The sequence below is a fragment of the Arvicola amphibius genome, chromosome 5, assembly GCF_903992535.2.
Source record: "Arvicola amphibius chromosome 5, mArvAmp1.2, whole genome shotgun sequence".
In the NCBI taxonomy this organism is placed as follows: domain Eukaryota; kingdom Metazoa; phylum Chordata; class Mammalia; order Rodentia; family Cricetidae; genus Arvicola; species Arvicola amphibius.
Genome location: NC_052051.1, coordinates 155,447,160 through 155,473,519, shown reverse-complemented (window position 1 = coordinate 155,473,519; position 26,360 = coordinate 155,447,160).

Sequence of the window (26,360 nt, the reverse complement as noted above, 5' to 3'; positions counted from 1 at the left end):
GTTTTTGCTCTAGAAAATGTTAAATTGTAACTACACATTCAAGCTTAAATTAATGTACTCCTTCAAAAAGTAATTCAAGCCATCTTTTACCTATAAATATTATAATTTGGTGGTAGTGTGTGTGGAACAGGATTCATATAAATATTTAAATGAATGCATGGAAAACGTTAAACACTTCTACCAAGTTTAAGATTTCATACATATTATTTCAGAAATGATGACAAACATATCAATTTATATTTATCCAAGTTGACAATACAAAATGTGAGTTCCCGTTTGCTAGCTCCTCCTAATGCTGAGAAGAGGAGTCTGCTTTCATGAACTTGCATCCCTGACAATCATTTGACTCCTTAGGCTGATCCACAAGACCATGAGCATTGTGGGAAGGCACTGAGAAGGGGCTGGGAAGGGCAAGAAGAGACCCCTGACCACTGGTTTCCGTGAGCATAGGAGGTGTGGGATTTATGAATCATTTCATTCTAGAGTACTAAGTAAACCCAGGAAAGAACCAGGGATTTTCTTGTAGACAGAGAATATTAGTAGACTTAAGGATCTTTAGGTTGGAAGGACAGATATCCCGCATGTACAAGAAATAATGTGAATTATCTGAGGGACTTGAGGTTGGGAGGTGAGAGTGAACAGGAAGGGTTGGATAGCTTCTGTCTGAACCTCAAGTGCCAATCAAAATGATGGTGTCTTTTGTTTTTGTTTTTTTTTTTCTCCTGCTCACTTGTATTACTCTAGCTTATGCCCATGCTTTGCCTGGACAGGGAATGAGAAAGCTGACAACCTCTAAGGCCACTTCCCAAAGAGCTGTGCTAGTTTCAAAGTTCCAAGGAAAGAAGATTATCATATTGAACTCATCCAGTGAGGTTGAGGCGCCAGATGCAAGTGTACGCTTACAGCAGAAATCAGAGGACTTTTGAATAGTGCATACCCTGAGGCACTACATGAATAAAGGTGACTGTGGTCAACACCACTGGTCACTGGGAAAGCTCCTAAGCACATCACTGTCCCTGGCTAGCACCATGTGCATCTCTGTGGTGGCACACCCAGCAGCTGACTTACAAACTAAGAGAGGTTTATTTCTTGTAACTTTGGAAGCACAATTTCCAAGGTCTGGCAGGAGGGGTTCTGGTTGACTTCTGCAAGGCTGGAATGAAATGGCAGGGATGTGTGTCACAGCGATCTGTCACACCACTGGAGGATGGAAAAAGAGACAGAAGGCAGTTTAGTTCCCACAGTTTTCTTTGAGGTGCACCTCCAATGACTTAAAGATCGTCTCAAGGCCCCATCACTCAACAGCACCCCCTGAGAGCACCACCCTGGGAACAAAATCTTTCCTTGTGGACCTTTGGAGGCCTCTCAACAGTGAAGCCCTGAGCCACGGTTGCATAATTCACTCAAGTAGCTTGAGTGAGAGCTGCTGGGGCCTCTACCATTGCCCTCCAACACAGTACAACTGCTGCCACGTGTGATGCAGAGAGGCTTCGATGGATGTAAACAAGTCTGCAAAGCTCTCAGAGTCTAGGTCGCCCTTTTCCTCTATTTAAGTCTTGGCACAACTATTGAAGAATTCTTAGACAGCAGAAAAAAGTGAAGGCCTCTTGAATCAGAGGAGATAAGTGCAGATACCAACCCTCTCTACAGAGGCCTGATTAGCCTGGGACTTTCTGAGGGTCACTCAACCTCCACGACTTATCTCTGTTGTCTGCAAAGACATTTTGAAAGATCTTTTGCTATAATGTGACGTAATAGTCAGTTCTTGTTTCTGTGACAAACTACCCACGAATAGCAACTTTAAGGAGGGAAGGCTAACTTCGGTTCAGTTTCTCAGTGTTTCAGTCAATGGTCCCTTGACCTGCCTCTGTGGGTCTTGGTGAGACAGAACATCATGTCAGAGAGCATGTGGCACAGAAAAATTGACTCACATCATCTCAGAAAGAGTAGATGAGACAAGAGAGAAGAAAGAAAGAGGAGTGGGAGGAAGAGGAAGAGGAAGGCAGGAAGGGAGGGAGAAAGGGAAGGAGGGAAGGAGGGAGGGAGGGAGGGAGGGAGGGAGGGAGGGAGGGAGGGAGGGAGGGACAAGATACTGCCCTCAGGATTTGCTGCAAAGACCACTCCTATAAATCAGATTCCAACTCCTCAGTTTCTGTCACCCCCTCAATAGCCCACCAAATTATAAGCCTATAATTTGCAGAGCCTCCCTTATGCAGAGGCCCTGGGGACCAGCAGGCAGAGCTCCCTGCCTTCATTGACCTTCATTCTAGTGAAAAGGGGTCTATAAGATCTCAGCCTCAATTTTGTTCCAAGAAGAAAAAGAAGAGGAGGAGGAAGAAGCGGAAGAGGAGGAAGAGGAGGAGGAGGAGGGGGGAGGAGGAGGAGGAGGAGAAGGAGGAGGAGGAGGAGGAGGAGGAGGAGGAGAAGGAGAAGAAGAAGAAGAAGAAGAAGAAGAAGAAGAAGAAGAAGAAGAAGAAGAAGAAGAAGAAGAAGAAGAAGAAGAAGAAGAAGAAGAAGAAGAAGAAGAAGAAGAAGAAGAAGAATGCATTTGAATAATTCGCGCCATGCGGTCATTTTAAAGCACTTTAGAAATACTAGCCGTTAGTGTGGTTGTTATTACCATGATCGATATTATTTAGTTAGGGAACTCACAGTAAGCTCTTCACTCTGTGTCCTCTTTCCTTGTCTGTGACATTGGATTTTGCATTCTATTCCCTCAGCAGTACAATAAAGTAAGATGAAACAGGGCTCTAACACAAACAATGAGATACACCAATAACCTAGTATTGACCACACATCCAGCCTATTCATCTGTATACTGCACTGTCCAATCTCACCCTCCCAGATAAAGACAGATACACGGAAACTTCTAGATATGAATGTGTTCCAAACACCAGTGACATTGGCAATAAAATTAATGTGTGTAGTAGGATGAGGGAAGTATTTGACATCTAATCATAATTAAGAATGTTTATAACCTTAATTTTAACAACAAAATAGAACATTAGAGTCTGAAGTTGGAAATCTAGAAAGTTATAAATTTGGGAAGGTGTAGGTGAATCTATTTAAGGCTAGCAAGTAATACTGACTACTATTAAATATTAATATATTTCATTTCACTTTGCTTCTACTCCTGTTTGATTTTTAGAAATTTATTTATATACGTATAAGGATGTTTTGTCTCAATGTACATCTGCACACCAGAGAAGGACATTGGATCCCATGGGTCTTCAGATATAGATAGTAGTGCCAAGTGGGTCCTGGGAATTGAACTCTTAACTGCTGAGCCATCTCTCCAGCCCTGCTTGGTTTGTAAGACTACTGTGATGCTAAAGACAGTGGGTTTTGTCCTTCTGTTTATGTGTTTGTTCATTTGTTTGTGTTTAGAAAACCTAATTGAATTTCAAACGTTCTGAGGCACATCCTGAGGCTTTGAATTCAGAAGGACCTTGATGTTAAAACAGTGTTCTCCATTGTAATCCATTCACAGTCTTGCTAAACCTTAATCTAACAATAGAGGATTAAGCTCAGCTATTCCAATGATCAAAATAAATATCACTTTAAAATGTGAATTAGCCAACCTCTCCTAGAGCAAATGCATAGAAATCCAGTTCCGTGGAAAGGCAAGGTTTGGGAGCCATCGTATCCATTAAAGAAGTAGAGATAGTTCAAAAATTCTTTTTTCTTCCCCATGATACTATTCAAGACTGAAAAATCATCTGAGAGCTTAATGTTGTGATCACATGGAATATTCTAGACTCCTGAAAACTCTCACCAGCAGCTGGCTGAACACAAAGGAGTGCCTATAATGTTGAGGATAAGGCCCAAAAGAAACACTATGTGGACAAAGGGCTCCCATCCCACAGGGACTTCCCCTTGTCATCCATGAAAAATATGGAATCTGTGACTTATGGGAACTCATATTTCCAGCTGTGGAGACAAAAGCTGTTGGAAATTCTTCATCAGAAACCTTTCAAGTACTTGTTTAAAAGTACAGAATTTAAAATACATCTCTTAAAACTGTTTCCTTAGAGGAAATTTCCACTGAAAAAATCTATAGTGATTACAAAAATCAGAAATGAATATAAGCTAAAATGAAGCACCTTACACATGTGGCACTACCTGCCCAGAACGGGTACAGCAGCATGTGGGCTCATCATGCAGATTTCAGACCATGGGGCCTCAAGGAGGATCTCACATGTAGCTTCTCAGAAACACAGAAGAGTGGGATAACCCAAAGAAGGCGGAACCCACACCAAGGCAGGGAGAGTTACACGACCACATTAGGTTTGTCTCAAGTAAAATCAAACAACTAACAAAATCCCAAATCAACCAGTTAACCAACTGCTAGTCAGCTAAGCAGCCACACAGCAACTAACCAACCAACCAACCATCCAGCCAGCCAGCCAACTAACCAACCAGCCAAATAACCAACCAGCAAGCAAGCTAGCCAGCCAGCCTGCCAACTAATCAACCAACTAGTCAACCAACCAACTAGTCAGCCAACCAACCAACTAGCCAGCCAACCAAACAACCAATATACCAACCAGCCAGCTAGATAGCCAGCCAGCCTGCTAACTAATCAACCAACTAGTCAACCAACCAGCCAGTCATGCAGCCAGTCAACTCCCAGAGAATCGCAATCTCAGAAGCATTTCATCTTGTTTCCTTTTGTTTCTTTAGAAGGGACTGGATTCTACAGGAGATTGGCTAGGGTTATAATAAATGAGATTGGCAATGGAAAGCTTCTGCAGGGAGGAGGGGTGCACTCAACCTATTTTTCTCATGGTATCCAGAGCAGATCTACCACGTCTGGGCACCTGCTGATGACCAGGGCAGAAATGGCCTTGGAAAAACCCTAAGCAAATATCCCAGAACAAAGAAAAGAAAGGCTGGGGAGAGTGAGAGGTGATCTGGCCCACCAGGAGGCTCTTCTGAGTACAACTTGGGCCCTTTCTGAGACCTGCTGTCACCGTATACTGAGGCAACATCCATCTTTCTATCTGCTGGGTTACCTGTGGCCAAGTCACCTCTGATGCTTTTGAATTCCATCCAACCCTGCCCAATCACTGTGCTGTGTCCTGGCCAGTTGAGATGCTCTGCCAGAAAGAGTGCTGGGTTATGTGGATGGGCTGCTCTTGGGCTGGAGAGTAGCAGGTCCTGTAGTTGGAGTGTTCCCTGCTAGGAATGCTCTGTTGGGCTGGGCAGGTTGAGGGTACCACAGTGCGTCAGAAGCATGAGGGTCAGAGGGCTTCACTGCTAGAGTCTGATCTCTTAGCTGAGAGACAAGGGGGGGATTAAAAAAAGTTTCTTGTAGGAAGGGACACTATCCAGGAACATTTTGATCAGAGGCAGTACAACTTGCCACATGAAAGAAACCTTCACTAAGTTAGACTCTTGCTGTACTGGGGCACTGAAAATATTTGGTAAATAATCTTCATTCCATGATTCAGTTCCATCATTCTATCAAACCACCAAGGCTGTGAACATTCTTTCCTTATCTGGACACCAGTCCCCCACACAAAGACCCGTTTGCACGCTGCGAGGACATCTGTCTTGTTTATAATGCTCTTTGTCTGTATTTATCAAACTTTTCAACTGTGTGAATCATTTCCCATTTCCAGACATCCCATTTAATGAGTCTTCTCTAAAAAGTCCTCCAGAATGACCTATTTTCCTGGAAGAGGCCAAGGTTCTCACTTTAGGATACTTGAAGAATTATTCAGCAATCACATAGAAAATGACTGTATACAGGCTCTGTCCCTAAGGATTTGGACAGGAAAACTTCAAGAAGCTTGTAATTTTCCTAGTAAATATTCATCACTCATGGCAGCCTGCAATCTAAGTATGGAATCCATTGCAATAAGACCAGACTCTGATAAGTGCCTCCCACCCGATGTGCCCTGTCTTTCGTATTACAACAGATCTGTATATTTACTGGGAAAGCTGTGTGGCATATATCAACCAGTAACCTATCAGTCACCCAGAAACTGTCTTCAGAAAATTGGAAAATATCATTCCTGCTTCAAAATGGTATGGCCATTCCAAGTTGCAGGGTCACACTGGTAAATCATCCCCAAGTTCAGACCTCAGCCTCCATGGCCACCAAATAGTCTGGATACTTACGCTGTCCTCACTGGGTTTACAGTAGAGAGAGTGAACCTCCCACAGACACCTAACTGGCCAGTCCTAGATAGAGTATTCTGACCTCCCCAAAGCCTCAGTTTCTACAACTTAGGCAAATGTTGGAGGATTTTGGCAACTCAATTGTTCTCGTGGAACTAATATACACTACTAAGTGCAAAAACGTGAGAAGGAAGTCAAACCAGGGATGGTTTTTAAGAGCATCAAAGATGGAAAGGAAGAAAGTCAAGAAAAGTAAAACAGGAAATCCCAAAGATTGATCACTCAATTCACAAAACTGTTTGAGCTCTTAATGGATGTAAAATCCATCTTAGGCTCTCAGAGGAAGAGGAGAGGCAGAGCTGGTGGCCGATGGCATGCACTGGAATTTGGGAGCCAAGGTAATGAGGTAACCACTCCTCTCTCTGGTTTTACCAAACAGTGCAGGCTCTGGTCACTCTGTCATGTCTTACCTATTGGTCTACTTTGCTTCCTTCCCACTGTGTGAATGCTTCAGGAGTGGGCCCATCCTTATGCATTACTCTGTTGGCGTCCACGCAAGGCTCACTTGAAGAGTTCAAGAGAGCTGGGAAGTAGAGTACAGGGTACATTCTCAGACAGCGGCATGCAAAGAATTTGGACAAGGATGTGAAGAGACAATGATCATACAACCAGGTGACTGGGGGACTCCAATGGCTCACTTACAGAAACGGTCAGCAAAATGAAGCAGGGTATCAGTCAGGATGACAGGACATCTCAGCCTGCCCGTGAGGCCTGGGTGCTAATCTTTGTCTCTCTAAAGCCAGCATCCTCAGCCACACAGACAGAATAAGAACCTCCATGCCAGTTAGGTACACAAGGGACTGGAGATCAGAGGTACTCAGCTCTCAGTGCTTGGCAGAGCGCTGGCAGAGATGTGCCTCCCTGCCCACTGGAGAGTAAAGTCCATGAAGGATAGGATTTCATGTTCTGTGTCTTCTTGGGTTGTGAGTCGCCAGAATGTGACGGCCTCATAACAAAGGGCCCAGCAGATAGTTGATGAAGGGAGGGGTGGGGTATTACCTGTCCTGGCCACCATTACTATTTGATTGTTTTATGTGTCCTTTTTAGATTCTTGACAGACAGAAACAAAAGTGAGTGGTATCAGAACTGAACATTTTGATATTGTCTTCTTAAGAATCCTGGGGTGACTTGAGAAAAGAAGGGTTGCCATGGCTTCAGGAATGGTGACTGTAATCTAACAGGGGATATATTTCCCTACCTTTTTTCCCCTCCTGCAATCTTTCTTTCCTGTCTTTGCAATTTTATCATAGAGCAAATTCAAATGAAAAGTCGATAATACTTTTTAAGATTTATTTTTATTAATTTTTAAGACTTTGTGTACCACTTGTGTATCTGTGTCTTGGTATGTGCATATGAATGTATCCACGGAGTCCAAAAGAGGATGCTAGGTCCTCTGGAGCTGAAGTTATAGGCTTTTGAAAGTTCCCTGGTGTGAGTTCTGGAACAGAATTCAGATTCTCTGTAAGAACAGTATGAGCTCTTAACTCCCAAGCTATCTCTCCAGCCCCCGAGTATGATCTTGGTAATCACAATACTTATACATTGTGGTTCAGTATATACTTTAATGGGTTTTGTGTCACTTATGATAGACTCACGACTAAAGAGACTGACTGCAGAACAATGGTCAATCTAATGACCAAGAAGGCACGTGACTAGGAAAACAGTATGGGGAGGGTGTCCAACACGGCATTGTTCCTTGTCAGTGACCCTTAGAAGATGTCCAGTGCCCTTGAGCAGCTCAAATATTGGGTACCAGCACCATAAATAGTGTGACTAACAGTGTATTCAACCAAGCCGGCTCAAAGATTATGTCCTCAGTAGATGGGCCATGCTACAAGATAGCTGTCCCTGAGAGGACAGCATCACTACAGGTCAGATGGCATAAGCAGAGAAACCTGAAAGGGTCAAAATGACTCCCCAATGAACTGACTCTCAAGTGCTCACACTTCCCTTCTTAAACTCTCAGACATTCATTTTAGAGTCTAAGATCACGAGCTTGAAGCCCAAGGGGTCATGGTCTGATCACAGATTCATCTGTTTCCTGTGTGCTACATGGAGGTGTACATGTCTCCCGTGTGCTGCATGGAGGTGTACATGTCTCCTGTGTGCTACAAGGAGGTATGCATGTCTCCTGTGTGGTACATGGAGGTATGTGTATCTCCTATGTGCTACAAGGAGATGCGCATGTCTTCTGTGTGCTACATGGAGGTTTGTATGTGTTCTATTACAGTGGAGAGGCACTGTGTAGACAAAAATTCTTCCACAAAGGTAAATGCCTCCATTCACTCACACCAGTAGCTTTAAAATATGCATTTATTTAAATATATTCCTCAGTTTCTGAGCTGTTTTTTTTAAACAGATGTGTTAGGGGAACTGAAGAAAAGCAAGAGCTTCATTATTGTTTCCTTCCATTTTAGACGACATCTCCCCAAAGAACACCTGTGGGTGTGAGGAGGTAACAAAGGATGATGGCATCATTTTCCCTTGCTAACAGCCAGTCAGTTGATTCTTTCCGCATGCCTCACTTCCAGGTGTCACAATATTGACCACTGATGACGATTCTTTAAAAGAAAACAATTGTACTAACAGTGCTCGGGTAAAACTCAGAGAGCAGCTGAGCCCTGCGATACATGGGGCTGGCTGTGGATTCCGAGCACTGTGCCCAACTCAAATCTCAGATCCCATTTTATATGGAACAAAATCAGTAGCTACCATTGGAGCTTCTAAGGAATCCTATCAAAGACGGTTCCTCCCTGGGATGGTGGCACTGAGGAACCTGCCACCCTGGGATTTTTCCTTTGGAGCCCAGGTTAAAATAAGTAAGTTTTCCATCCAAATGTCCCACAGTTGGGAGAAAATATATATAAAAGAAAAGACACGTAACGCACAATTGGTGGGTGTGTTCCTTTCAGTCACAGAGTTTCCAAATTCTTCAGAGAGAAAGAGAGAGAGAGAGAGAGAGAGAGAGAGAGAGAGAGAGAGAGAGAGAGAGAGAGAGAGAGAGAGAGAGAGAGAATTGTTGGGGGGAAAGGAGAGCTCTTTACATTGCTGCTGCTGCTGCAATTTCCTGAAAACATGAACTTCATAAAGCCCGCATCCTGCTTTTTGTATCCCTTGACAGTCCCAATTGGGATGAAGATCAAGGATTTCCCTAGGGCAACTTGCAAATGCTGCTCCTAGCTGTTGCTTCCAAGCCAGAAGGAGAAGAGCAGACCACATTCACTCCCAGGGAAATAATGGTCAACTGCCTGGAATACAGGGCTGTTGGGCTTGGGAAATGGCAGAACTACTACAGGCTTGATTTCTGAGACTCCCCCTGTGCCACATGCCTGAATCCCCCCACCCAGCACACACCATATTCCTCCCTCCCCACCACACACCTGTAATTTCAGACATTGTATTCTTCCTGCCTGTTCTCCCTGGTTCTGTCTGTGCCTCGGCTTCAAGAGCCAAGTCCAGTTTATTCACTTCTATGTAGTTATCCCAAGATTTTTGAGCCTGTTGGGGGAAGATCATTTTTATTATCATAAATTTGAACAGCATCTGGTTCTGTAGTATTTCAAATTTAGAATTCCATTTAAACGCAAAATGAAAACAAAGAGATAAAACGTCGTCTGCGCACACAAGTACGAATGAGTCTTAGTCACATTCCATAGATTATTTTGATTTAGTTTTAACAAAATACTATATTAAATCACTCTAATGAGCTGTTCCTGCCCAGTCTCAGCACAAGGTCATTAGGTACAAGACAACCCTTGCTGAGATCTCCACTATTTCACATCGGAGATGTCCCTGAAAGGGCCTGGTGGTTTTCCATAGCAGGACAATCTAGAAGGAAGCCAGCAGGCCATTGGGCAGGCATCTGGGGGCAGGGCTGCAGGCACTGGTGGCTCCAGGGCAGTAGGCACAGGTCTCAAACAAAGAGGGGGTCACCTCCCCTTGCCTCTGCTCTCTCAGATCCTGCATTTCATGGGCACTGCTTCCACATGCTTGTTGGCAGGGGAAGAAAGAAAACCCTGAAATTAACACACATATGTATAACATGTCATTAAATGGATGAGTTTTTTTTTTAGGGTAACAGCTGTCTTTTTAATTAATGAGAGATACACATACAGGACACTCACAGATACTGAAGCACACATTGCATTCCCCCATGGTAGACCAGCAGCTCTCTTGCAGTGAGCAATACAGACAGCAAGGTGAACATGACCAGGTATCTGAACATGACTGGCTTAGAGTTACGGTGGTGTGATATGCTAATTACAGAAACAGCTCCCGTTCTCCCTTCCAATTAAGGGTCTGAACACCTTCGTCAGTGCTTTACACCATTGTTAGCATGGCTAATTATTTATCTTGGATGTACTTTCTGTGAAAGCTGGTATTCAGGTGAATGGCACGTAGGTAGATTCCCATCCAACACTGGATGGACCAAAGCAAGCTTCAAACAAGGCTCTAAGGCACAGAGTCCAAGATAACACATATGTATACAGCACAGAGTCCAAAGTAACACATGTGCATGCAGCACAGTTACAGAGTCCAAGGTAACACGTATGCATGCAGCACAGAGTCCAAGGTAACATGTATGCTTGCAGCACAGTTACAGAGTCCAAGGTAACACATATGTGCACAGCACTATTGTCTGCAGAACAAAGTGGTACTTTGAAAATCTTGATGTGATAACCATTAGACCACTCAGCCATCATGGAAGCACTTGCCAGCCCGTGTAGGACTCTCCTAATGGCGCTGAATCTCAAGCACACCTCAGAGGCCTGCGGGGAGACACCTAGACACATCATCAAATTTAACACAAGCCCTCCCTGCCTAGGGTCCTACCAAGGTCAAAGCATGTTCTTGTGTGGGTCTGGAAACCTAATCTGGGATTTACTGGGAATAAAGCTGATTTATATTGCTAAGCTAGTGAATTAGAAGACTTTGCTGGGTGATGTTATTTGCAAAGTCTTATCTGTGGAATGCTTACGCGTGTTTTCTTTTTAATTTTATGGCTGCTGTCTCTTAACCAAATAACATCTGTGTACTCTGGGGTGTTGAGGAGTGCGCCCTAGTACAGTGGTAGGATGCATGTCTGCTATCCGTGGTCAAATCTCTACCACTGTCAACGCTAACAGAATGTAATGAGATTGACGGGGGAGCTTTACTGACACCGGCAGTCTCCGGTCACTCCTGGGAAATGGGTTTGTGGGTAAAGTCATTCTACAGCTGTCTCTGGCTCCACGGAGACATTCCAAGATGAGGAGAATCAACTCTGGCAGATGGATTAAGAAAAAACAGACAAGACCCTCCTTTGCTGGCACAGACGTCACAGGGCTTGGCTTTCGCCAGGTCCCGGGTGATGGGCAGCCACAGCCCTCCCTCCCCCATGCTATAGATGAGGAAGTGTGGGTGCCGGAGCTGGGGGGTGGCCCAGCAAAGCCTTGTCACAGGAGGATAAATCAGTTGCTCACAGACCAAGCAATGTGCAAGAATTAAAAGAGGACTGCTTTTGGCACATGGGGGTGCCAGCATACCTCGGAAGTTACAGGAAGCGCTCTTTAAGAACCCGGGAATCAGATCTTCAAGCCAATACCCTATGCTCGGAGCCAAACAAAGCAAAGCCCCCCATGATGAGGAGGGCTTCACTAATGACAAGGAGTGAGTCTGAATGGAAGGCCTACCTACCATCAGGCCTTGTGGAGCGCACAGCTCTGTGCTAAGGGAGTGTGCTAGGTATTTCCAGGAAAGGGGGAAGGGAGACGATGGCGTGACAGAAGTGGAAGAGGGTGGAAGGAGGGGAGAAGTATTTACGAAGGTGGGAAGGAGGACTACTGCGAAACTCATCTAAGCTCCAGTCCTGGAAAGGCTCGCCCGTCCCCTGGACCGAGAGCTTGCTCTGCAGAACAGGTGTGTCTCATTATGTAGCCAGGCAGTAGGGCGAACCAGTTCAGGGCTCTTGTTCTGCCCACCCGTTCCCCGAGCATCCTTCTGATGGTTTCACGTCCCAAGTAGCTGGTCTACAGGGAGAGGAGGTGTTGGTCGGGATGAAGCAAACATCTGGTCAGCCTGACACTTATATTACTCACCGTAAATTAATGAACTGGCACTCAGGTTTCCCGTGTCAGTCTCCTGCGAGATGTGTTAACACCAGCCGGTGTTCTTCAGCCGGCGCCACCCTGTGACTAAAAAATTCAAGTCAGTGGATTGAGAGTCCTGACCTGAACCTGGCCGGAGGATCACTCAACAAAGCTTCTGGAAGCTTTAAGTTAAATATCATCTGTAAAGATGAACACAGAAATAATATAAATTTTTGAGGTGGTACAATGTGAATCAGACCTTAGGTTGACTGTTGGGATTTGGGGGGGACTCTACAAATCACTGATTGACCCCCCAAACAAATGAAGAAGGAGGATAGGGACACCCAAGACCCCAGAGCCTCAAACCTGTCATGACAAGGCAGGAAGTAGACTAGGGCCTCTATACTAATGAAGAACTACCTGACACACATTGAGGAACAGAGAATCTATGTACAGGCAGGTGTGGTGATCCACACATATAATCCCAGCTCCTGGACAGAGGCAGGTGCTGGCCATGAGTTAAAACCCAGGCATGTGAGTTTTAAAACCCAGAAGGCGGGTGTGGTGACCCACACATATAATCCCGGCTCCTGGACAGAGGCAGGTGCTGGCCATGAGTTAAAACCCAGGCATGTGAGTTTTAAAACCCAGAGATGTGAGACTGTCTCTTGCAAATGAAGTCACTAAATGAGAAGCACAAAGACAGGTCAGAAATGAGAGAGAGAGCTAAACTGTGAGGCCTGGAACTTTCTACAGAAGCACCTGGCAGGCCTGTGTGTAGTGTGAAGACATGTTGCAGAGGGGACTCAGAATGCGGGGGCACAAGCACACTGCATGCTCAGCACCAAGTTATAGGAAGCAGGCAAGGAGTAACCTGTGCCAGAGCAGGCCGGCTTCTGCCTCACAGAGCAACCCTGTGCTTGGAACGCAGGGCAAGTTCCCTAGGGGGTGCTGTTAATGTTCATGCATGCCAGGTGTCAACAGCAGCCCTGGGGGCCCCAGGGAAAGGTGGTCAGAATAGCACCTTCCTGGAAACGTCTTGAATTACAGAGCAAGACCCACGAGCAGGGAAATAAAGGAAATAACGCAGCTCCCAGGCTAACAGCTCTATTTCCCATTTTCCCATCCATTACCTTCCTTGGATTGAGTCATTCCAATTCCGACAAATCTCACAAAAATTGCAAATGTGGTTCTCTCTGACTGCCAGGTGGATAGTTTCCCCGTGCTATTTGGTTTACCTCGATTGGGAGATGGGGTCCGAATTGCATACATTTTCTTCATTAGGGGTGACTGGTGAATGATGAGGGCCCTACCACTCCAGGGAGTGTGGCCTCCTTGGGTGCCTGCCACATTCTGGAATCACTCAGGGTTGTCTGTTGGTGGGAGCTGAAGTAAATCACACCCAGAGACAATGCCACAGTAGGGGCAGTGCCTGAGTGGGGGAGCGGAGTAATACCTGAGCCATTTCATGTGCTATTTCCAGGGGCGGGGGGGAAGAGAGTATTTGGGAAATACAAAGACATTTGATAATTCTGAACAGCTCATTAAGTTACCCGGCTCATTCCCAAACAGAAAGAGCTTCCAAATCTGCATTCATATTGCTAAGGGGAAGCATCAGGAACCACTCCTGCACAGATTTTTGGCCAGCATCAGGATGCTTTTTTTTTTCTGAAGACATTCTCTCTATTGCCTGCTGCTCGCTGCTCCACAACACTTGACAAATTCACGGTTCTTAAAAGCCCCCATAAATGTTTCGTAAATTGCTCCGTTTTATCAGGGAGTTCTGCGAGCCTTGTTCCTGAGAGTCGCTGTGTTTCCATTCTCCAGTCCATGTTTATCTTTATTTTTATGCATTCTCCAAACTGAAAGCCTGTCATTATTAGGATCTGCATTCTCGTTATCGTTGCAACGTTACCCACACGGAAGAGCTCCATCTGCAAGCTGGAAATTCCCACAGTCTGAAGCTTCTCACTACTCCCAACAAACTCATAAAAGAGGGAATCGACAAAGCCATCGACGGAGCAAGTTTAAGACACCCCAACATTGTCTCATTGGGCCTGGAAATATGCAAACCCGTGTGCTCCCTTCTCAGAAGCAAGCGGCTTATGCTAAAGCAAGAGCCAAAATGGGACTGGATTAGAGGCAGAGGGAAGCCAGAGAGTTCCATTTACACAGGAGCAATTTCCCGGTCTGTGGGTGTGGGAAAGGCAAAAGGGAAGGCGACTGGAGAGAGAACCGAGCATTGATGGAGGGTGGGGGAGCGGCCCGGAGGAAGCACGGTGAGTTAGTAAAATTGCACTAGAGACCTGAAATTATAGACCTGTTTGGAATATTAATCCCCACAGCTGCAAGAAGGAGGCCAGCCGATTGAAACTTGCTTGGAAGACTTTCCTGGACAAGTTCTATTAAAAATGAGATAGTGTACTGTAAATATAGACCCGTGTGTTCCGGCATTTTGTCAGTGCTCCGGCACCTGATTCATTCCCAATAGCACAATCCACTGGATATTATACCGGGTCTGTAAGGAGCAGCCGGCACATGTTCCATCACTCAGAACGGCCACCTTTTTAAGCACGGGCATGTAAATGAAATATCTCCTCCCGTCAAGCCCACCTCAGGCCTGGTACCCAGCAGGGGCTGACACGCTGCAGTTTGTAGCGGGAACTGGAGCCTATGCTAATGACGCGTATCAATCCATGCGTTCACACTCAACCTTAATACCGACAAGAAGCCAGGTCAACTGCACGGCATCCACTTTAAGAGAAAAAAAGAAATCCAACGAGAAACCAATTTTCCTTGAAGAACTGCTGGCCCGTGTTTAATTCCTACCCTGAAAGTCCACTGTTCAGAGATTATTTAATAATTGCACCCAGGACTGGCTGGGTGATCACACCGAAGTAATACTTCTCCTTCTCCAATCTTGCAGCCAGTCTTCGGGGTGATCTCTAAAATATTTCACAGTACTTTGGAACGTACCTGGACTTTGGGGGGTGTTCATGGTTATTCAGAAGAAAATCCTCCCCAAGTGATATGGGGGGGGGGAGGGTATCTACTTTCAGCCAATGCACTCATCTTGGGGCCGTCCAGGGAAATCTCTGAGCTGTTCTCCGAATTCCTCATTCATTTCCAGGATGGCCACATCTGACGCTAGAGGCATGGGCATTAAATCACAGTGTGGGAGGGAGCGAGCCCTCCCTTCCTAGCTGGATTGAAACTGCTTCACCAGGCATCTCAGGTGCCCAGCTCAGCAGGGGACATAGTAGTTGCTTAATAGAGACAACTGGTGGCTCAGTCTCCTCGTGGGAGGTCCCAAGCTACTACAGAGCCCCAGTTGAGGAGAGAAACTGATTGGCACAGGAAACTGCTGCACTACTAAGAAAGACTGACTCCACACCTAAGCCTGCACTATCTTGCTCCCCTCTCTGTATATCATGAATGGCGGAAGTGTCTTTTGACTCTTGAGAGTCCATGTAGGAGACCCAGGAACATCAGATCTGCCATGGTTAGGGTGCCATTGCTTCTCTTTATGTGACAACAGTACGAAGGGGGGGGGGGCTGACAGAGATGGGGCAAAAGAAGATGGGGCATTTTCAGACCTCGCAGGCTGCAGCCACAGCTAGAGGGTGTGTGAGAGCTACCCTAAAGCACATGGGCTGGAGAGGGCTGTGGGGAAATAGAATGCAGGAACATGGGGTGAAAGGTCACAAGAGCAAACACTCCTCCATTCCCGAGGCTACCTCCCACAAGCAGTGGGTACTCGTGGGTGTACCCAGTATACAAGGGTAAACACGTGAATATCGGGCACGAGAGAAATTGGAAATGGGCAGGAAGTTATCATCTTTAGGGTTGCCTGTCTTCTGATCATGGCTCCTCCTCTAAACCCCCAGCAATTCTCACCCCCAGCTATCAGAGAGCTCTCACCAGAGGGGGTATCCACCACAGGACAAGGAGTGTGTGGTCACGTGGCCCTACTGTTACCGGATGCGGGTCATATCCTGTGTAAGTCCTTGGACGCTTGGCAGAATTATTACCAGGTTATAAATCCAGGGTTTTAACATTTATAAAGCGCAGTGAACGGCTAAAGCCCAAATGTGGTTTCAGGGGCTGACACTGATGAAGCTGTTTGGGAATAACCTCATTTCCTGATGAGTCAGGGGTGGCTTCCCACAGCCTGCAGCTCCACCGGGGGGCTTTGGCCTGGGCTGGAGCAGGGCTGGACAGGGGCTGCTGGAGCCCACCCAGCCTTTCTGTACTCAGTTGCCACCTGCAGGTGTTCAAATGATAGACCCCAAAGAGATGTGCCCGTGTTTGACCCCCTAGAACTTACAAATGTAAAAAGAGGCCTCTATGTGGAAAAGGGACTTGGCCAGTCAAATTAAACAAAGAGTCACCAGGTGGGATCATCTGAATCATCCATAATCCAGTGACAAAGGTCCTTGAAAAGAAAGACAAAGAGGATCCGAGTAGAGAAGAGGGCATAGGATACAAAAACACAGAGTGGAAAGATGCCCCAGGCCTACATGTCTTGGAGTCTGAGAAGCCAAGAAAGACAAGGGGGTGGGGAATGCTCCCTGGACACCCTAGAGAGAGCATAGCCTGCCTGTGGCTTCACTATGGACTTCTGGTCTCAGAGTCTGTAAATGCCTACTGTCCCCAGATTCACAGCCTGTGGGAAGAAACTATCACACCCTTAGGAGACCCACACCCTACCTGAACTGTTCTCAGGGTCCTTACTATATCCCAAGGATAATCCATGCCATGAAAATTCTAACTCGGTAGACATGATCCTGCTTCAGTTGGCCAGACATTCCCATCTCAATAGAGATTCACATGTAATACATCTGCATTCCATTAAGTCCCACAGACCTCTGAGTTTTGTGCTGGAACATGCCTAGGTTCCAGGGCTGAGGGCTAGTTTTCTCCCCAAATTCATTCACTGACCCCCTACCTTCCAGTGATGGTGTTGGGATAGGATTAGGCTGTGAGTGCAAACTAACCTAGTTCCCTCATGGCACCAACCTGCAGCAAATATCAAAGACTTCCGGGTTAAAGGGTGTGCTCAGCTTGCACACCTTCCCCCACCCTGCAGCTACCTGCTTTCTTAAAAACCAGTGAGAATTTCCCCTGCCTTTTGCCATCCTCTCTGCCTCCTGGGAGGTAGCCATGGCAGCTTTGAGCCTCTCCCCACACAAACTTCTCCCCACACATGGATCTTTCTGTCTTGGTTGCTTCATCATGCCCTCACTTTCAACACCTAAGTTTAATTCCCAAACAGGAATATTAGTTTCCGTTTTGCATCTGTGTTTTTGTTACTTTCCATTGCTACAACAAAACACCATGATTGTCTTAGGTAGGGTTTCCATTGCTGTGAAGAAACACCATGACTACAGAAACTCTTATAAAGCAAAACACTTTTGAGGGGGTGGCTTACAGTTTCAGAGGTTCAGTCTGTTATCATCATGGTGGAACATGCAGGCAAACATGGTGCTGGAGAAGTAACTGAGTTCTGCATCTTGCAAAGGCAGCAGGAAGTGAACTGAGACAGTGTGTGGTATCTTGAGCATAGGAAACCTCAAAACCCACCCTCAGAGTGACCACTTTCTCTACCAAGGCCACGCATACTTCAGCAAGACCAAACCTACTTCAACAAGGCCACACCTCTTAGTGCCACTCCCTCTGAGCTTATGGAGGCTAACATTCAAACTATCACAATGACCCAGGCACCTTATAAAATAAAATATTTCATTGGGTTTTATAGTTTCAGAAGGCTGTTGGGGAGCATGGTGGCAGGCAGACATGGAACTGATATAGCAATTGAGAGCGTCTATCTTGAGACAATCAGCACAAGGCAGAGAAAGCTAACTGGAAATGGCCTGGGCTTTTGCAACTCAAAGCCTGTCATCAGTGGCATACGTCCCCAACAAGGCAACACCTCCTAATCCTCCCTAAGCAGTTTCACCAACTGAAGACCAGGCATTCAAACTTATGAGTCTATGGGGACTATTCTCTTATATTTTTGGTTGTGAGCCTTGTCTTCAATGACTAAGTCATCTCTTCAGTCCTATGGGGGTCACTGTCATCAAAATCATAACATTCCATTCTTTGGACCCCATAAGCTTGTGAACACAGCAAAATGCAAAATACATTTAGCCCGTCTTCAAAAGTCTCCATAGTCTTTCATTTTCGACACAGTTCAAAAGTCCAAAGTCTCTTCTGAGACTCAAGGCAATCGTATTTTTGTTTATTTTCAAGGTCATGTTTTAATTCTATGATTTTCCTCCCCTTTCCTCCCTGCAGCACCTCCCACATACCTCTCCCTGTTCTCCTTCAAATACATGGCTGCTTTTTTCGTCAATTGCAATTACATGTACATATGTGCTTATATATACATGTATATGCTCAAATATAACCAGTTGAGTCCATAACATGTTTTTGGTATTAAGGCTTTCAGAGCTGACCTTTTGGCACCAGGCAACCAACTCGCATGCTCATTCCTGGCGAGAGTCACTTTTCCCAGCCTTACTTAGTAGAAAGTTTTTATTTCTTTTTTGTTTTATGTTTTGTTGTTGCTTTTGAGACATAGCCTCTCTACATAGCTCTGGTTGTCCTGGAACTCTTTATGTAGACCAGAACAGCCTAGAACTCACAGAGATCCACCTACCTCGGCCTTACAAGTTAAAGACCCGAGACATCACTCCCAGTACAAGGCAACCTCTTAACAGCAACGCCCCATAAAATCAAAATAAAAAGGAAAGTACATGCTTCCAACATACAATGTTATAGAATATACATTACTACTCCAAAAGGGAAAAATAAGAGAAGTTAGTGATAAAATACTAGACAACAGCATGTCCAAAACCAAGTAAGGCAAATTCTAAATCCTGCATTTCTGTGTCTGATGGTTTGGACATGCTTAGGTGACTCCAACCTTCAGATTCATTGCCTACAGCAATCTGCAAACATACATGCATCATTCTGAGTATAAACTCAAAGGTACCAGCAATGCTGATTGGTTTCCCTCCTAAGGTTAAAAAAAAAAAAAATTGAATGGCCACAGCCAGGAAAAATAACTGGCTTTGATGCTCCGATCCATAAAGACGTAAAAGAAACATGGTGTGGGTGGAGACGCCACATGCTAACCATGTATTCCCACAAAGCATACCTTGTCCATGTCTCATGTCCTGTGGATCCTCAACACATCTTCAGATGTATCTTACCTTGCACACAAAAGAAATGTTGAAAGGATCGAAGCCTGAGCCTTAGGGCTCTCACTGGTCACCTGATCTCGCAGCTCAGCTTGTCATTCTCTCCCATCAAACAGGCTCTCAGCAGCTCCCACTGCAGAGGCCACTGTGAGGATGGGACTGGGCAGCTGCGCCAGCCACTGTGTGGTAATGAGACACAGCTGTGGTCCACGGTCATCCCTATGCTCGGACCTATCATGGTACTCAGCGCTCCGAGGACACTTTAGCCACACAAGACCAGCAGTCTCGGAAACTGGTGAAAACGGCTAACCCCTTTCCAGGCCAGGAGATTCAGGCCTTATAGTTACTAAACTGTTCTCAACCTTCAAATTTCTAATACTGTGGTAGTCAGGGGTTTTATTTGATTTGCATTTGCAATGTTTAACATTTCTTGTTTCCTTTTGGATTTCATTCAGCTGTATCCTACTGTTTCTCTTAATTGAGGTGAAATTTACATAACATAAACGGAGCCATTTCAAAGTAAATTATTTAGTGACATTTTGCACTTTCACAATATTGCACACCTCCTTGATATAGTTCCAAGATGTCTCGCCTCCCCAGAAGGAAATCCTGTACCCATGAATCAGATACCCTGCAATCCCCATGACTCCAGTACCCTGGAAACCACGAATCAGTTTCCCGTGTCTATGTCTCTAATACTATATTCTGTATATGTCATTGCACAGACTCAGAATATGCAATTATTTTGTGTCCAGTTTCTGATAAACAAGGTTCATCTGTGTTATGACATGCACCAGCCATATTATCTTTTATGACTGAATACTATTTCGTTATGTATAGATTCCAGAATTCAGTCACTTAGTATGATAGGTGCTTGAGAGACACTTCTGTCCATCGTGAACAATACATTATGAATATGCATATGTGTGTGCTTTCAATTCTCCAACCTCCAAGTGGAATTAATTGCTTCATATAGCGAGTCTGTGTAGAGGTTGCCAAGCTCACAGCTCTGTGAACTTGTTGACGGTCTCCTGGTGGCTGCACTATTTCACATTCCCTCCACATGTGGCCTGTGACCTTCAACTTGGATGTGCTTGCCTGTAGATTGTCTATCTGTGCCGGCTGGCCATATGCATATCTTCTCTTGGGATACGCGAATCCAAGAGCTTTGCCTATTCTATCCATTATTGACAGATAAATAGATGTTGTTTATATATTGACAGAAGAATACACCTTGTTCATACATTCAACCTGTGAATCCTTTGTCAAACATATGATTTCCAAATATTTTGTAGGGTTTTTAAACTTGCTTATTTGATTAAAATTTTATTTCACATGTTAAGCATGGCCTGCTGCTTCTCTGATTACGCAGCATCTTTAGGAGAGCGGCTCTTTGGAAGGCTTGAGACTGATTCCCAAGTCACGCTGCAGTCCTTGAATTCCTCACACTCACAGGCAGGGGGAGGCTGAACTGATTGGGGAATTACTCAGGAAAAATGGCCTGGAAAGTCAGAATAGCTGTTAAGAGTTTCTCGGGATTAAATTCTAGCTTGTCTTACTTAACAACTGCATAACTCCAGGCTGACGTGAGGACCCTTATCATCCTAATTATTTTTCTTGTGCTTAAAGGGAACATTCTCATACACACCTCAACAGGCCACAGAGATACGGCATTTAGCAGGTATACTGTGAACACATGAGCTAGCCATAGCATGCTTGATAGTGAAATCTCTTACAAAGCAAACACAGGTCAGCATGCTTATAGCCTCTTCAGCAGTAGACCTAAAGCTAGCATGGCTGATGTGGTCAAGTGGCTATTACCTTTATTGGGAGGTACCTCCCTGCACTGCCTCCTGCTCAGATTAGCTCTCAGAGGAGCGGCTTCTCTCCTCTCAGCAGGCAGCTAGCGGGTGAGCAGCTCCTGGAGCCACAGCTGTGGTCCGGATGGCCGGATGTTGGAAGGCCATCACACTCCAACAGCCAACAGGTCTTCTCTGTGCCAACTAGAGACTTGAAAAGAATACGGGCAATAATAATAAACTAGCCAACAACCTTAATAAGCTGTTGATTCAGTATTTCCTGGGTTGCCCTGGTGGTTTTAAAATTTGGCTAAGGAGAGGAAAGAAAAGAAAGGCTCTGACGCATTACGGTCTCTAACCCTCTGAACCCGTATGCCTCAAATTAAATACTTTCCTTTATACGTTCCCTTAGTCATGGTGTTTTATCATAGCAGAAGAAAATAATTAAGACAGAGGCTGGTTATGGACGCCAGGTATGGCAGGCACAGCTCAGTCCTCTAGGACTGGTGGGGGTGGGGTAGAAGGAGCAGCCATAAACAGGAACAGACAAAGTTACAGCTGCCGAGAGCAGTCATCTCCTTTCCTGTGATGCCATGAGGCCGGTGGCATGCCCATTTGGATACCCACTCCTCCGCAGCAAAGGCCTCAGGCAGGCTGCCTCATCTCACCTCTCCCTTCACCGCCTATCCTTGGACTTCCACTAATTACCCCTCTCAGCCTGCACCAACCACACTGACCCCGGTTCTGGCCCTGCCCTGGAACCTGCCAGCCAAATACTTCCTCCCAGCTCCTTTCCTTAGGTCTACACCAGGATATTCTCATGGCTGTTTTTGCTCTCTCTGTCTCCTTCAGATCTCTGTTCCTGCGATCACCACTTTTAAAAATATAAGCCAGGAATTAACCACCCACCGTTTCACATCTCTTTTCCTACTCGGAGCCTCCTGTAGATTCTTCTCACACATCTGTACTATTTTATTTGCAATTGATTAATTAATGTATTTGTATGTGCTATGTATGTGTGCTTGCTTGAGTTTATGTGCGCCCTGTACATGCAAGCCTGTGGAGGTCAGAAGACTCAGGATCACCTGGAACAGGAGTTAAGGTTGGTTGTAAGACAACATGTAGACTCTGAGACCTGAACCTGAACCTGAATCCTCTACAAAAGACGGAAGAGCTCTGCTCTGAATGGGCAAGTTTATGCAAACTTTATATAAACTAGAGTCATCAGAGATGAATGAACCTCAATTGAGAAAATAGGTTCATAGGACTGGGCCCTAAGCAAACCTGTAGGGTATTCTTAATTAGTGACTTAATTAGAGAGCCCAGCCCATTATGGGCTGATAGTACTGGACTGGCCATTCTGGGTTCTATAAGAAAGCAGGCTGAGCTAGCCAGTAAGCTGCAGCCCTCCATGGCTTCTGCATCAGCTGGGCCTCCAGATTCTTGTTCTGCTTGAGTTCCTGCCCTCATTGCTTTCAATGATGAAGTATTATATGGAAGGTGGAAGAAATAAACCCTTTCCCCTGCAAGTTGCGTTGATCACGGTGTTCCATCACAGCAGTAGCAACCCTAACGAAGACAAGCTCCTAGCCACTGAGTCATCTCTGCAATCCCTGTTTTTATTATTGATAATTGCCAATATACTCCTGTCTAAGTCACTGTCTCATTTCTGTGAAGAGACACCATGACCAAGGCAACTCTTATAAAAGAAAGCATTTACTGGGGGCCAGCTTACAGTTTCAGAGGGGCAGTCCGTTATCATCATGGTAGGGAGTATGGCATCAAGCACAATACTGGAACAGTATCTTGGAAACTAGAAGTCTCAGCATGATTGTCTTTAAATTTGTCATAAGTTTTCTTGAGCTTTCAAATCAATTTTTAAAATCCTTAGTCCTCTGGTTTCAAATACTTCTTTTCATTATTTCCCATGTACCCTTGTACTGATCCCAAGTCTGAATTTTAGTTTTTCAGTTGCATTTTCCATCTTTGATTTTAAAAAAATATTTCTCACATTTTATTTAATGTGTGTGCTCACACATATGAGTGTAAGCTGCAATGTGCATGTGGAGGTCAGAGGTTAACATTTGGAAGTCAGTTCTCCTCTTCCCCCCTGTGGGAGTCAGGGATTGAACTCATATCAACAAGCTTGGCAGCAAGTGCTCTTAAACAGTGAGCCGTCTTGCCAGCCTGTTGTGGGATATTTTATTCTTTTGGCTTTTGGCGGGGGGTGGGGGGGCAACCATGTAACTCGCAAATAAATCACACAGGGAGGTTTAATTCTTAGTCATAAATGCCTGGCTTTAGCTATGCTTATTTCTTGCTAGCTTTTCTTAAATTACTCCAAATACCTTTTGCCTCTGGGCTTCTATCTTTTTTTATTTTTTAATACCTTTCTTTACTTCTTTCTCCATGGCTTTCTGTGTAGCTGGGTGGCCCCTGATGTCTTCCTCCTCTTGTTCTCTCATTTGTCCTTCTTATACTATCTCCCTGCCAGTCCGACTGCTGTGGGACAATGGTCTTTACCCTGCCACTGGTATTATTTTTAATAAAGTGTTGATTGGCCAGTAGCCAGGCAGGAAGTATAGGTGGGATGACCAGGCAGGAAGTAGAGGCAGGGCAATGAAAACAGGAGAATTCTGGGAAGAGTCAGTCAGTCCGCAGTCATCACCTAGAGAGAGGAAGCCAGACACAGAGCAAGCAAGATGGGACTGCCTCACCTAGAAAGGTACCAAGCCACATGGGTAACACAGACAAGATTTATGGGCTAATATAAGTTATAAGAGTTAATAAGAAGCCTGAGCTACTAGGCTAATCAGTTTATGATTACTGTTGGCCTCTGTGTATTTCTTTGGGACTGAATGGCTGCAGGGACCGGGTTGGACAGAAAACTCAGTCAACACCCCACCTATCCTTGCTCCTGCCTTGCTATTGGCCATTCATCTCTTTGTTAGGACTATCAGGTATTTTAGGCAGGCAAAGAATCACAGCTTTACAGAGTTAAACAAATGCAGCATAAACAAAAGTCACACACCTGAAAATTATATTCCCCAACACCAGCCTTTTAGTTTAGATTTTTTCCCCATTCTTTTTCTTCTAATTCATGAAGGCTGTTTTCTACAGAGTTTAGAATAGATTTTTTTAAAAAACAATAAAATGAACTCATCATCTTCAGATGCTGTGACACTGTGGTTTCTGACAGCAACTAGATTATTTTGCACATCCCACGTCAAATTTTACATTCAAGAAATGGAAGTCATTTGTAGGGTGTATCCTTATTCCCAAGGCACAGATGCTGGGCACTTGCCTGGGCTCTTCCATTTATTGCTAGTCAGTCAAGGGATCTTTTGTGAATTCAAGGTAGAAATCATAAAGGGACCGGCAACATGACTGGAGGGAGGCTTTGCTGAGGCTAGGGTCAAATGTGGTATTTGCAAGCACCAAGGAAGCATGGAAGGTGAGTATCTGAGTGGCTCTCCGGAGGCCAAAAGTGTCACCCACACATACCTCTCTACATAGCTGGCACTTACAGGCACCCCGGAGTTTCTGCTACCTGCCCAGCACCGGGTTTACAGTAGACACAGCAGTTTTCTAGGCTGACAAGTCCAGTCACACTGTTCTTCCAGGGAGGCCAAGGTTTGCAGAAAAAGCATAGGAGAGGAGGCAGCCACTCAGGAAATCTCCCTAGACCCTCTGCAACCTCCCCCTCCCATCCAGGGTAGACCCCATCCATTATCTCACTCCCTGTAAAGGCTGAGATCCTGTCATCTCTTCTGCCCGGTGCTCCTATTTCTGTTTCTTGAGTACTCTCCCACAGACTGGCAGGTCGCTCAAGAGAGATGGCCTACAAAGGTTTGAATGTTTTATTTCCCTTTCTGTGGCATTTTGTTTTTACATCACCTTAGGAACCTTGAATCTGACTTTTTATTTAAACATTGTTTCCTTGGATTCTTCTCCTCCTACGTTTTTCTGACTCTGTACGTTACATCCTTGGAAGTCTGTGGCTGTCCTGATCATGGCTCAGAATCTTTACCCAACAGCCAGTTACATCATTTGTTCAGCTTTTATGATTGTTTTGGGGGAGAGAGGATGGTTTGATAATCTAGTGTAAACCTCTCTATACAGGTTAGAAAAAATAGTTTTATTATGGTCTTGGGAAGGGAAAACATCTATGTTTCCGAAGCTAAACTATTCCCTGAGTTTCCGCTCCTTTTCCCATCCAGAAACCCCATTTCATCTTGAATTTCCTTTCCAACCCGGCTCCCAGGAAGCCAGAGATCTGCCTGCTGTATATATATATTTGCTGGTCTAGAGTTTCCTGCAAACAAGAGTCACACAATATATGCCATTTGCTCAACTGTTGGCCCAGAGGATGTGATCAGCTGGATCTTGCAGCTGTGCCCTCCGGAGTCCCTTTCTCTGCTGTTGCTCATCCATTGACGGTCTTCTCTAATTTCATTTGATGAAGAGCACCTGGGTGGTTCCTTCCCATCATGGGTCTGCTAGGAGCACCTATCGACACTCACAGTGTGCAAATCTCTCTCCACGACAATGCCACCAAATGCATCACAGCATCAAAGGGTAAACCGATGACTAACCGCACGAGCAGCTGTCACTCAGACCGTCATTTGACAGGATAGTTACTTCACAAACTCACCAGTGGTTCCCACCCTCCAGCTTTACAAATTTCCTCCTGCTTTTTGTTTATCAATGCTGTAATGACTGAGAAGCCCAACCTGAAAGGATCCCCACAGGGCTCACAGGACAGGGAGGGTGGAAGGTTTTGATTGTTTCAAATTAATGCAAGTGTATGCTGTAAGGTTGGGAGCAGATTTCCCTGGAAACATAAACCTGTGCAGGTCCTCCTAGGAAGTAGCAAGAAGGGATGACTAGTGGATGGAGTGCTATGGGTGTCGTGTACTATTTAAAGAGGAATTTCATGTGATGTATATATATATATATATATATATAAAATTACATGTGATATATATAATTACATGTGATATATATATATATATAATTACATGTGATATATATATAATTACATGTGATATATATATAATTAGGTTCATATACGTAGTTATGTGGATTTACATATTTACAAA